Here is a 15,029-nt window from a genome sequence, read left to right as displayed (position 1 = left end):
TATCACCTTCCTTCCTATCTTCTTATTTTCACGTGGTATGAATCTGGGGACATCCCTCAACTTTGACTCCTCTTTCTTTGAAAGGATACTTCTTATCCAGTGCCTTGTAGATCCTCCAGGTATCTCTTTGCTTTGCCTTTCAGCAGGAATTACACAGGATGGCACAGGTTGATCTGGCATCTGTACTGAATACAGCAAATTGTGAGTGTCCTTTAACATGTTTCATTCCAAAAGGAAACTGGGGTTGGTCTCCCAGAGGATTTCCAGGACCCTCACTGGATGACAAACTTGGTGTCATACCGTGTGTGACTGAAAGGCTACATTTACTTTATATTCTTCTAGAAAGTTTTGCTAGGAGGAGGCTGCTTTACTGTCTGTCCCTGTGGAATTTGTTCTACACTAGTTCTGAAGTTTTAATGTTTATGTTTGTTTGCTTGTTTGTTTGTTATTTATTTGTTTGTTTGTTTGTTTACTTATTGTAACCCTGAAAGGAGATGACCCTTTGCAGGAGGAATGACAGTTCTGTTTGTTTGTTTGTTTTAATTTTGAATGCCACAGTCTACCACTGAAAACACCCTGTACTCAGGCACTGTGAATCCAAAACCAAAACCCAGGACTGGGCAAGATCCACATGTGATATGGGCCTCTGAGATTGAAAGTAAACAGCCAGAAATTTGGCTGGAACGAGAAGCCCTCCCTCCTGCCTTCCTTCCATGAGTGGTTAAGCAAGACAAAGCTGGCTTGATGCACAGAAGCTGCAGATTCTCAAAGCAGTACTGTCAAGGTGGGGTGTTGAGGAGGAGCGATAATGCCTATTCACGCACCGCCTTTTTAAGTATTTAGAGTTCCTTTCATACCTGTGCTGCTTTTTGCCATGAGACAGAGCAGATCCCCTTTACAGGATGCTCTACAGCTAGCTAGCACGTAATGAAAACTGTTACCGGCTCTGGAGCAGCTCAGTATAAGCTAATCTCATAAACAAATTATTCAAGCTCATCCCAACAACACCTCTGAAAAGCACCACAAAGTAACCTCTGTCACTCTTTCTGCATCTCTGAAATGCAATCAAGAGCATCATGAGAGCTGTAACGTACAGGCCATGAGAAAACACGTGTCTGGATCATCACAGTTAAAGCTTGAGTAAGAACTAAAAGATTTGGCTTTTGAAAGGCACACTGGCTCTGGTTTGGAATGGCTTCATCTCTAAGTAAGAATTGCCCGTGTCTGGCAGTATGTAGAAATGTACACAACTGAGTCAGGAGACTGGCAAAATAGCAGGAAATGACTCTGTTTGAAAATTAGACCATAAATTTAGATATAGCTGTTTTGATCCTGGCACAATTAGTTACAAGTAAATATATGTATTTTTGGCAAAGATCATGAAACAGAGAGAGAGAGAGAGAGAGAGAGAGAGAGAGAGGAGCAATAGGGTTTTATAGAGTAAACTAAACAGAGAGATGCCAGTGTGTGTATCAAACATTTCAAGTCATTAGTGCTCCAGCCTATTGACAGCTGCCTCCTGATGTACTCAGTACAACCAAGTGGAAGGGACTCTAGAGACTTTAATCCTTTCTCTGCCTCTGGCTCAGATTTGTCACTGTTCCTCCAGCTGTCCTTGCCTTTGGCAATTCTCCTACCTTTCATCTGCTTAAAGGGCAATATCTGGGGCAAGGGCAGGGAAGCGGCCAAAGCTATCTCCATGACCAGAAAGCTAGATGTCAAGAACAGGTTGTCTCTGCTGCTGAAGATCAGGGAGGCAATTTCTGGGGCAACCACAGAGTTGCAAAGGTTTAGAGCAGTGACTGAAAGCAATCCAGACTTGAGAAAGGAGTAGGAGCAGTCCTAGGCTTCATATGCACAGGCTAACAGGGGTTAAGTATCTGTAACTAACTGGCCCAGGAACGAATGCCCTAACTAGCAATGCACAAATCCCAATACCACAAGAACATGGGGATCCGGGCTGAACAAAGCCAGCAGTGCAACTCTGCTCCGCTCCGCTCCACCCACTCTGCTCGATCTGTAAAGCCCCCTCAACAGCCGTCTGGTTACTTAGCAGAAGCACTGCAGCAGGTTAGCACAGTCCAGCATGTTATTACAGCTGGAAAGGAACTTCCTGAGAGAGTTTCTCCTTTTGGTTGAATGTAGCTGGACAAGCTGAGCTGAGGGAATCCTCCTTTATAGCCTCTGCATCCCCAGGCTGAATGTCACAACAGGAAAGCAAAGGACCACTTAAGAAAATGTCCCACATCTGGGAGGGGACTTGGCAGAGTAAATGTTTCCTAAGGTTTGATTCCAGAAATCTGGTTAAAGTGAAGCCCTGGAAAAAATATCCAGGTCTGCTGATCTGCATCATGAAAAGGTGGCTTGTGTCACCCAGAAGGGTGGGGAAGGCAGAGGAAGAGCCCAGAACATGATTCACTTGGCACTATTCTCATTTCCTCTGGTGGGCTGTCACTAAAACCTGAGCAGCAGGCAGGGTTGTATCCCTACCTCTGGTCTTCTGTCATGCATGCGCTTCAGGAGCAATACATGCCTGGCCTGCTGCAGTGCATCCTACGGTGGAGGATGATGGAGCTGCACTGGTTCACAGAAAGGAAAGACCAAGCCCGGCAGCTGCTAGAAAGTGTAATTCAGACTCCAGTTTCTAAGAAATGGCTTGCAAAGAAAAGTAAAGAAACAGCAAAATTGCTGGGAGAATCTAGCTACACGGAATACTATTTCTTCCATTCACTTTTAGTGAAAATACTGTGGTTAGACTCTGCAAACAGAACATTTCTAGCAGCCATATGCAGATCGGTCCTTGTTTTTCTGTCCTGTTTGCCTACCAGTATAGCCCTATGTAGTTCTTTGGCTCTGTAGAGAAAGCCTGAAATTCCAAATTAGACCCTCACAAAGTAACTGTCTCATACTTAGATTGCGTTTAGACATTTACGCCTGTGCAATGCAAATAGTACCAAATGAGCAATAATATTTGTAAGACAAGCATTTATAAGACAACGGCCAAGAATTACGGCAGTGGAAAGAGCTTCACAATCCCATTGTAGAAAGCAAAACATTTTACCCTCTTAGAGAGCCTGTCTTTCTTCATTGATGGTCACGTCATACCCATCTTAAATAGACCCAGAAATACTAGAGGAAAATAGGCAAAGAACATAGCATCAGAGCTGAGGTCAACATCTGGATGGACTTAGGCTTCACAAAGGAATTCACTGACTCATTGGCACATGTGAGGACTGTCATCTCCTCTGCAACATTTAATCTTTAATCATGAGAGCCCATCGGAGTAAGGCTTGGCTTTCAGGAATATTAATGGAATAATAATGCTATGAAAAGGAAATTAAAAAAAAAAAAGGCAAGTAACCGAACAGTTCCAAAAAACGCCAGCATGACTCCCTCCCTACATACACACACATACATATACACACACAAGGAGAAAGTAGCCAAAAGACTGACGCTGAAATCTGAAAAAGTTCCCCAATGAGTGTTTGAACAGGAATGGGATAGGAGTCCCATCTGTGCTCTGACCCCACCTGACCTTCAGAGGCTCCACCAGTGATGTCAAAGGTTTGTGAGGTGACAGAGATCTCCCTGTGACCTTGGTGGGGTGTGACACAGACCCTCCCGGCAGGAAATCCACACCTGCAGGTCCCTACTGCTCCAGGGCAGTGGTGCTCAACCTGGGGAGAGGGAAGGAAGAGGAAATAGAGTAAGAGATGCTGGGCAGGGCTTTCCTGTCGCAATTGTTTGGAAGGACATGAGCCATAATGTCACCTCTCGACAAAATGTACCTCAGACGTGTTGCTAAGGGCAGAACACCTTCCGTCATACACTCAGTCCACCCCTCTCCCACCTCATCAGGGAACTCCAGAGCCAACTGAGACCACCAGCTGGTAGATCTATGTCCAGGCATGGTCACTAACCTGGACCGCATCCTTGTCTTGCCACTCCTTTGAGACCTTTGTCCATGGATGGACCCTCACTGGCCAAGGATGCAGGGGAAGGACATAGAGCTAGCGTGCTGTCCCAAGCATCTGGGCCTACTGTCCTGTTCTCCTTCAGATTAGGAACAAATTCCTGAACCTCTTGAGGTTCAGAAATCACAGGCAATGACAGGAAATGATGGGAAACTTATTTGCTTCTGCCTACTCAGCTGATGTTCTTCTTCATTAGCTTCACTGCTTGTGATCAGGAGGATTTGGAAACAGGCCTGCTTTGGTTGTCCTATTGCACTGACATCATGATCTGCAAGGCCACAAACCATATTCCTCAGAGAGCTAAGGAATTTCCAGTGGCAGTTCCTTCAAAGCAGGGAGGACAGTGGCTGCTCAGGTGTCCCCTGTTTCACATGGGAAAGGCCTTGGTAGAGGAAGAAATTTAGATTCTGACTTAACTTTGCACGATCAGCTGCTTCCCCGAGCTGGCGTTTTGCCCAGCAGGTCATGAACTGTCGCTATCCTGCTCTAACTGTAAGTTGTTACATGAACTTGAAAGCCATTCTCTAGGGAGCTAATGATGGCCTTTCCTGGACAAGGGTAATTAATGCAGCAATGAGTTTCAAGTGTTTGTAAGGTGCACAATAATCAGCTGAATAACAGATTAACAGCTAAAAAAATTCCAGCAACTAGGGAGATAATTTTGTTTTCAGACTGTGGTTGAATGGCTACTCTAAGACAAGCCTCAACCATTTGCTTCTTCATTTTCAGTAATTCCTCTCCGTTCTGGATGACACAGAATATCTTTGTGTGCAGCCAACATAAAGGTCTCTTAGATTACATTCTAGGGATACCCTCCAAAAAATATATATTTATATATAAATAAAATTTTAAAAGAAAACAAAATGCATCCAGGCCTGTTTATTGCAAGTTGATTATGTCAGGCTGCTCCTATGCCAAGCTCTTCCCAGAAAGCAGAATTATTTGTCATGCAACTGATGTGGCAGCTTGTTTCTACACTGTTTCTACATGGCAGAGAAAGCTGGGTCTCAATATATCACTCGCCTCCTGTAATGGTACTTCTTGCTCCCTGTGGAAGAAAAGGTAGGAAAGTAAGGATGAGAAACATTCTCCTTAGTCAGAAAGCTGAAAAGGGTGTTGATGGCTATAGTTAATTGTCCAGGCATAATGCTCTCAAGAGCCATGCTCTAGAACTGAAGATTTCTTGGTACATAAGAGAGGATGTCAGTAAGGGTTTCTGTTTGCCTAAATGTGATAATTTATTAGTTTAACTGGGTAGTCAAAGTTACCTCTTCAGGCAACAGAGAGACATGTATTTTCAGAATATATTTGACCTATATTGGTCTACCTTAGAGAACCTGTCTACAAATTCAGCTGAGTGTTTAACGAGCCCTATAAACATCTGCTTCACCACCAGTTATTCTATACTATATTGTAGGAGTACACATGAATGTCTCCAGATTGCTCCTATGTCATCAGAGGTAGTTTTATGATGAATACCTGGTACAAATTGATAGTTAAGGGCTGTGTTTTTGTGGAACTCTTCCTCATTCCCCCATATTTTCCACCCAACTATGAGCTGTTATCATAAAAGTTTTAAAGATGACAGTTTGACAGCCTTCAGCCACCTAAAATATCCTGGACACTTTACGGCTGTGGCCAATATGATCATTCCAATTTTAATGTTGGCTCCACAGTGAGAATCTTAAACTCATATTTTCCCCTCAAAGATGCATTGTCCTTGAGCCAAAAAGAGTTTTCCATGGCTGGTCACAAGATAGTCCCTGAAGAACTATGGTTCCACCAGGATTTCTCAAAAAGTCTCATCCCGTGACAGCCTTTCCACCACTTAGCCTGAAAGAACCATACCTCCTGCCCTTCTCCTCATTCTCCCTTGCCTCCTTTTTCGTCTCCTGCCTCTGACTCTCTGCCTCCGGTGGGAGCATCCCCTGCTGCGTTGCTCCCAATATCGCCTGGATCTCACCATTGCTGCTTTCAAGGTGTCTGTAAGGGGGTGGCAGCCTCCAGGCAGAGCTGCCTGTTTCTCTGATGTTGCTCTGTATCAGATGGTGAGCTGACATATATCTGGCCTATCCTGAGAGGTCAGCAGTTATGACATATAAGGGTCATGGAGTGTTTGTGATGCAAAAGAATATGGAATGATTTTGCCATATATGGAAATAACCATATTTGGCCACTTGGCTTTCCAATACAGTAGAAACTGCTTCATGATCATGATTTCATTTGACTGTGATATAAGAATTTTTACTTCCATCTCAGAATCCATGAACTTAGACTCAAGGCTAAAAAAAATTTACCACTGGGATTTTACTTTAGGGTTTTCCCTGGCTTGGGGAATGAACAAAGATGCTGAAATTGACTTTTGTGATCTTCAGAACAGTGGTGAAGCTTAGCATCCAAAGCCCACCCGTGTAATGTTGTCTTCTGCAAGGCCCATCTCTTATAATCAGCTTTGACGTGACTTGACAGTGAAAGGGAAAAACAAAACAAACCAACCGACCAACCAAAACCAACAACAACAACAAAACAACAACACAGAGAAACAGGGAATTTTGTCAAGGGCAGGAAACACAGATTTGTAATTGGTTTCTACTAATGAGTTTGCTTTCATTCCAAAATTCTCTCCCATTAAAGCACTGATGCCTGCCATGTAAGAATTAAATGTCAGGAAAACCAAACCACCCTGTTGCTACATGAGTATTTTCTTCTGCTTTCTTGTTGAAGTGACATATGAATCCTGTGAAGTTACTTCCATTGTGCAACTGATGCATTGTTATACCACATAGCAGGATGGAGCTGACCCTAGAAACTCCCAACACACAATAAATTGAGATCCTCTTTTGGAAATGACGCTAGCAGTATGCATCTCAGTAATGATAGCCTTTGGGCCTTGTTCTGGAGTCATAGGGAGTTTATGAGATGTTATATTCGCCCATTTCCTCCCTGCTGAAACTTCCCTGGGAAGGTCTTTCAGCATCAGGATGTGTCACTTCCAAAAGGAAGTTTGGGCAGAGTCCATGGCAAAAAATCAGACTACTAGGTAGGCAGGAGGATGCAACCCAGAGCTGGAGCTGTTCCCAGGCCTGCTCCCCTGCTCTGATTTCCAGAACTAGCTGTTCAAAAACCCTGAGCCCCAGAAACAGCTTCGATTAACTTAGACACTTTGGTTGGCCTTTATACATCAAATACATATTTTATGCAGTCACATTGTTCTGTGCAGTAAAACATCTGAAACAGAGGACTCAGAATCTGGCCAGGAAATACTGAAGTAAGTACTAAAACCAAACCCAACATTTCAGACAGCAGAAAGATTCTGGCATTTAACATAAAAGATGTAGCAAGCATAATCTGTTACAACCCAAAAGCCTACACCAGGATGTGGACACCATAGTGATGATTTCATAACAGTAGATAAAGAAATAATAGACCTTGTTTTTCTGTCATATCCAGAAAATCAGAAGAGCACAGTCGCTTAATGAATACATCTTTTTATTAATTGCAGGTCAAATACATGGTATGATTATTACTAGTTATTACTTTCAGTATCTTTATCAATGATACCATGACAAAGATTCACAACTAACAATTATCTACTGATCATAACAAATTTAATGCATATAACAGTTAATGCCATTGAGTTCTTAATACTAACTATAACTAATTTAATAACTACATTTACGTTACTCTTGCCACAACAGATATTGTGATATTGTGATATTGTGAACAGATAGATCCTTTACTAGCACAAGAAAGAGTTCCCAAAAATAGCTGGAAAGAAAAACATAAAGTAGTAATAGTCCTCATGGAAGTTCAGTTACAATATACCAGTAGCCAAATAAAGGTATTTTGTGTAGAACACGGAGCAAGAGGGCTTTAAGGCAGCTGAGAGGTCATGATGAAAGTTTGTAGAAGTCTGGGGGGAGTTTCTCCCAGGCAGTAGGATCAGAGTGAGACAAGGAGCAAAGGCATTTCTAGATCTGTTAAGTAGAAGCAGAATGAAGGCAGTACCTTAGATAACCACAAAGCTACAAACAAAGAAGCTGAATGCAAGTGCAACATCACATACTGGGAATGCATTGATTGCAGTCACAAAATTATTCTACAACAAATATTAAAACTGCATGTGTATGATCAGGCATTATTTTTTCATGTTTAACAAGTTCTGGGTTTTTGTTTGTTTGTTTGTTTGTTTGTTTTGTTTTTTTCCTTACATGAAGGCTACTAGTAAAATAGATAGATAGATAGATAGATAGATAGATAGATAGATAGATAGATAGATAGATAGATAAGCAAGCAGTTAGGTCATATGATTCAGCCAGCCTGAGGTGCAACGTTTTGAAAAAAAAATTGTCTATGATATTGCATTGTGCCCAAACTAATAGCTAGTCCCACAGCATATGAACATTTGTGAAATTAGATCCCAATGCCTCGGTTTAACATAAGAACCCCAATATGCTGAAGAACATCTACTGACACATCAAATCACTCTATCACCTTTTCCAAATAAGAGAGAAGATTAATTGGGAATGAGATTTTGACTGCTCCCACAAAATGTACAGAAGCAGACTTATTTGGAATAGCAAAGCAACTGGAGACAGATGCCAGTTCTTCCCAAATCCTTCCTTTGTTTATTAGCGCAAATTTGAGAGACTGCCACTGAAGAGGGGACAAATGAATGATCTGAGCAGACAATGCACCAGACCTGGTTGTATTTTGTCCTTAAAACTGCATTGCTGAGGTGTCCCACAGTTATTAAACATGTAGTGAAACTTCAGGTCTCTATCAACATAAAGCAAGTCAGTTCTCTGATAACTTGCTTGTAAATCAGGAGCCAGTTCCTTGCTGTCAACAGATATCCAGTACACACAGCTACAAAACAGACATGAGATCACAGGCAACCCTCTAGCATCTGGGCTCTCTGGTTTTCCTTAGCATTGTGATTTGTGCCATTAAGCTACTTCTCTTGTACAATTGACCCAATGGACCAAGTTCTTCTTTTGCCTTTTCCCAGTTGAGGCAAAGAAATACATGAGGGATAAGTTTGTTCCTAACCAGCACACTTTTTCTTTTTTTTTTCTTTTTTTTTCCTTTGTTTATAATCTTGAGGGCCATCATAAGAGAAGTTTAATAATGTCTAAAGGTTTTTACGCTTCAGTGAAATAGAGCAATGCACTTCTTAGGCATTTTGTCCAGAGTATCTCTATGCAAATATCTCCCTTGACAACAGTATAGAGTCATTCTTTTAAAATCATCACTTGTGGTTTTTCTTTAGTGTGTTTATTTTACTGCTAAAGAGGGCTCCTCATGAATAAAAAGTGCACTTGTTCTGTAAAAAAATGTAGATAGATTGATAGATCTTTTATAGAAAGAGCAACTATGTTAAAACAAGGACAGAAATTTACTTTTTTTGCAGTCAGAAAGTGTTTTCTCATTGACTTTCACACTCTTGTTTCATTTTCAAGGCCACTCAAAAAGTATGCATGGTTAAGTGTACCTTGCTGGCCATGACTGAGGATGTAAAACAGTAGAAATCCATAAACTGGAAATACTTCCTCACTGTTTGCTGATAATAGTCTCAAAATGGATAGGAGATAAATATCCACTGTGCAAGAAAATGAAGTCAGGTACTTGCAGTTGTAGTGACTGACACTGCTAACAGGTACATGCATAAAGCATTTTAATGAATTCAAGGATTAAAATCTATCAAAAAGGCTTTGATACCATTTCTGGCTTGGGTAGTCCAGCCAGGGGGAGTATGATTAGCCATGTGTTTTGTTTTGTGTGTTAGTAGCCATGAAGCAGATGACGTGATGACTGTCGAGCGAATACAGAGGTAGATATCTGTAGACAGGTCTTTAAGGGACAAACCCAAAGAACTCCTTGGGACTTGCCTTATTGTGAAGATCTTATGACTTAGGCACTGAAGACTCCCACCTCACACCTGCCACAGACTCTGTGATGACCCTGGACATTGTCAAACTATTTCTGCTCCCCACTTCTTTCCCTCTCCTCTTTGCATGTATCTGCCTAGGGTCATCCTCTCTTCATTGTAAATTGCTCCTCTTAGTTTGTACAGCATAGGACTCCCTCCACATGACCTAGCCAAGACTCCAAGCTATGAGTATGGTCACCATAGGTACCAGCGATATCTGGGTGAGGAGAGGGGCACACCCAGTTCAGAACTTCAGAGCTGCTGAGCCACTTTTTCTCCTTGCGCCTAGAGGGAAACTGGTGTTCCTGCACTCTGCTCTTGGGAATGCCAAGGACTGGCTGAATTGTTAAGCCCTCGTTCTAGAGGGAACTGTATTCCACTCCTTTTGTTTTGATGCCTCTTATCAAAGCCAATAATGACATTCCTAGAAGCTGGGGTGGAAAAGCTCTACTGTCCCCATACACATGCTATATGAAAAGTGATTATTTCTTACTGAAAAGGACAAGGAGAGTCAATGTCTCTCTCTTTAGGGATTGTCATGAGCAGAAATTCACTCTGTGGTCTTTCAAAAATCACCACACACTGTGTACCTCCACTCTCCAGCTTCAACCAGGGCTGGCCCTCTTTCTTGGCTTCAGCTATGGCCTTAAAACCATTCCTTAGCCCAAAATATTTCTATTTGTTTTGTATTTAGACATGTTTCTAGGATATAAAGCCTTCTGAGGGGGGCATATCTTTTATTTTGATGGTAGGGCAACTTTTTGGAGTCCCTGGTTGTTTATCCTTGTTTACCTTCTGATAGCTGTGTTTCCTGGATAGCTGCCATGTGTTTTTCCTTTCTAGTTAATCTTACGGCAATGATCCTGACCTTCAACAGATACAGAGTGTTTGTCCTCCTTGTATTCAATAGACTTCTAAAACATAAATGCTTTTTTCATGTGTTTCTGGGTACATCAGCATTCAGAAATCAAACTCCTTTATGAGTAGCAGTCACATCCAGCACTTCGCATTTTCAAACCCCTAGAGACACATGAATTTGTGCTCTCTCTGCCTCGCAAGGTAATAAAGTTTACAAATGACTCTCCACACTTCCAGGGACAAAAAAAAAGGGGGATGAGAAATGAAAAGCTCCAGGTTGTAGGAGAAAAAACTCATATATACAGGTAACCCAGCAAAGGCATCCAAGGAACCTTTCTAGCAGAGGTAACATTTCGTAGCAGGAAACCCTGGCTTCATGCTGGAGCACAGCATTGGATTTGATCCTTCGTCTGCTTATTTTTTTCCTCAAGGTGCATGTTACTGACTTGGGAACCTCGCTGATGTTTTTTAGCTCTGGAGCTCTTTTTTCTTTTTTTTTTTTTTTTTTTGGTCTTGTGCTGTTTTGGTCCCACAAAGTGCTCTAGGAATGCTGTTAACTGAGCAAGACTTTTCCCTGACATCAGCCCTCAGCAATGTTGAGTTGAAAAAGTGACAGACCATGGCATCTTATTGTATTTGTCCGAGATAGGATTCAATATGAAGAATTGACACATTGTTTCAATGTCTACACACCAGTTAACTATTAATGAATTCACAGCCAATAAAATATACTCTCTGGGTAATAACCGGTCAACAGTTAAACTAGTAGTTAAGTTTGGAAAAAAGTTTATGATCAATCCCTTGTTGCCACAACCTTACATGTTCTAGAACATTCAATTTTTGGCCTGAAACATCCCAGTAATTTTAGGGGGCAAAATCAAATCTTACATGTGCAGGGAAAAGAATACAGCTTCCCCAAAAATCAGCTTTAATATTTTCTAGCCAGTGCTAAAAGAAATATGCAACAGTTTGGGAATAAAGTTTGCCAGGGTAGGCATTTTTTTTCCCAGAAATAATTACTGTTGCTTTTTGAGGAAAGAACATGTATGGCTATCCCAAAGTTAGAAACACTGGGGAAAAAAAAAAAAAAACATGCTGAGAATTTATTTTTTTATTCTCTTTTTCTTACATGTATTACTATTGGGACATTTCTGGAAGAAATTTTCCTATGCCCATTAACGAGATGAACAGTTCTCAAGTTGGCTTTGTCAAGCTCTGCTGTTCACAAGTTTTATTTACATGACTGCACTGCAAGTCTTCAAACTCGATTGCTAGGGAATCTCACTGGGACCTTAAAAAGAAACTAGGTTTGAATAAACTTGGTGGAGTTATAAACCAACTTCAGAGTTATCAACAATACACACATACACACAGATATATGTATCACAGCATTAAGCATTCACTTGCAGTCTTCAAACACTTAAAATGTTAATACTGCCACGGTTGGCATCACACTTCATGTCTAAATGCCTTAAAGATGCACAAAACCAAACAGCCAAACCAATAAAACCCCCACAGTTCTTAGCTCAGTAGTTTTAAAACGACTCATATTTCAGCAAAGGACCCAAAACCATCCCAAAGTGAAATCACAGCTCTCAGAATCTGGTCCTTTTCTGACCTAGCGCTCCCTTTCCACATACAAATCTCTTACCCAGTAAAGGCACACATACATCTACCTGGTGGGGTGACACAGGAGTGGGTACAAAGCAGCTTAATGGGCTGGCTAGAAAGCTGTGATATGGAGGGGGTAGAAACACAGTTTCTCCTGTGTTGGAGCTTTCCATACACTAATACAGAGTGACTTGATTTTGTTTATGGTGTGGGACCTGGATTGCCCACAAAGTTCTTTTTCATGGGATGCTTTTTCTCAGTCCCCCCTCATTAAAGTAAATCTGATTACATTTCAGACTCATTTTTTAAAGAGAGGGGAGCTAGCAGGGGGAGCTGGAACCACACACTTAGATAATTTCCATTCAAATCCAGCACAGTGGTCCTCTCAGCCAAGTTGCACTTAGAGGAAGGAGACAGCAGGGGAAAATGTTGTGCTATTCTTTGATGGCCTTCATCGGGTGGATGAAGCATGACCAATCATCCATAACCTGACAAGGCCTTGGAAAAGGCAGAATCGTGCCTACATCACGTATACCTCCGATGCGAGGACAATACGGGATACTGTTGTGGGCTGCAGGGGTGGAAAGGAAGATCATTTAAAGTTGTAGTAACAAGGAGAAATTATTATCTTGAGGGGGAGTAGGGGCTGTCTGGCAGAGGACATCAGAAGAAGCTGGAGGGGTGGGTGAGGTGTCTCGTCCCCTCCCTGTCCCAGCCCCCATCCTACCCGAGACATTTCAACATTAGTTATCCAAGCAGCAAGCTCTTTTCTGTGACGGGGAAGAAAGAAATTGATTGTGTTTTTAAAAGCTACTTGGAGCCCACAAAAGGTGCATTGTTTCAAAATGGGTTGAGGGGGCTGGGTGCTTTGGGGGGAAAGAGCTGAACTTATACCATCATTTCGTCTAATTATGCCTGATGTTATTCCTGTTGTCATGTGGGTTACTACAAAGCCAACTGCCAGCTTGTGTCCCTGAGAGCAAAGACTAAACTGTTACGCTTACAAGGACACGAGGCTTGCTCTCCTCTCCCTCCTCCCTCTGCCACACTACCGCAGGCGCTGGCTCCTCCTTGGGATACCCACATTGTGAAGAGATGTCGGGAAACAAGTGTGGGGGCAGAAACTACCTAGGAGATACCAGTCATTTCTGCTAGTAAGGACACAACCACCAGACTTATCCTGTAAAACTCCAGGGACATGCTAAAAGATGTCCAGCTAGTGACCTGGATGGTGTCCTTGCCATCTCTTTGGACAGTCATGGGATATCCTGAGTTGGAAGCAACCCACAAGGATACTCGAGTCCAACTCCTGACTCCAAATGCATTTGCCATGTCTGATTCACAGTCCAGACAACACTGAGGTTGATCCTGAAGCACACTGTCCTGTCACTTCATCTAAGTTTCTTCTCAGAGACAGCTGCCTTTGACAGAAGGGAAGATGGAGGCCACCTGGGTGTTGCATATTGCCAGCAAGGAAAGGCACAGGCCCCAGGCCAAAACAGAGCAGACCACAAAACCAGAGCAGTAACAGGTATCACCAGTAAAAAACCTCCATCAATAAGGTCCACCTCCGTACCTGACGGCCACCTCTGGCAGGTCAGTGACTTGCCTGTGTCTTGCTTGCTCTTCTTATCAAGGTGGGGCACCTCACTGGCTTTCTAAGAGACCCTCTGGTGTGTTTAGAAAACAAGCAGCTCTGGGCCGCCCCTGAGCAGGCTCTTAGACACACATGCATGCACACTCCTGCCACTCTGGTTCAGCTTGGCCCAGCGAGGGTGTATCCCAAAGGGCGCTAGGGGTGAGAGTGGGCTTCCAGCTCTGCCCCTGGATTTACGCCAGCAGAAGTCAAAATAAACGTGGCTGGAACCTGATTCTTTGGCAGACCCCACCAACTCAGGCAGGGTCATGCCAAATAGCTGGGAATGGGTGAATCTGAGTCACAGGACACAAACAATAAACCAAAAGCCTAACACAGCATTGAAGGCTGCTTAGCAAAGCTTTTGTTTGTTTTCTTTGCAACTCTCCTAGGTTGTACACCCTGCCCTCTGCTGTCATCTTAGCCTTACAGGATGCACCATTTCATCATTGACATGGAGTGGACATTCAGCAGAGACACGTGTGTTTCTTCAGTGCTGGTGCAAAATCTCTTGGTCCTGAGGCACTAAGGTACACTGTAAGCCTTGCCAAGAACTTCCTAAGCCCTACTGGTTCAGGCAGGTTTTTACAATATTCTTCTCCTGTTTGCACATCTCAAAATAAATAAATTAATAAAATAATAACAAATTAAAAAAGATCTGATGGGAAATTAGCTTGGAAAAATAAACTTACTTGTTTAAGGAGGCCATGCAAGGGATTCTTTTAATTTTGAGGAAAACTCTGGTTTATAAAAACACGTCACCTGCCCCTGTCCCAGTCTCATCTGAGCACTTTCTGCTGTACTGCACAGAACATCCTTCATGTGACCGTTCTCCCACACTCAAACACTGTTCTGCTTTGGTTTGTTTTTAATATGCAGGGACACACGTTGCCATACACCTATGCTAGAGATGGCAAAGCCAAAAACCAGATGCTTACCTCTAAAAGCCGTCCTTGTTTTACATTCACCAACCTCAAATACTCCTCCCCCCTCATCCACTTGCCCCTTTCTTTATTAC

This window comes from Anser brachyrhynchus (genome assembly GCF_964034855.1).
Source record: "Anser brachyrhynchus genome assembly, chromosome: 7".
Lineage (NCBI taxonomy): Eukaryota > Metazoa > Chordata > Aves > Anseriformes > Anatidae > Anser > Anser brachyrhynchus.
Note: the sequence above shows the minus strand (reverse complement) of the source record.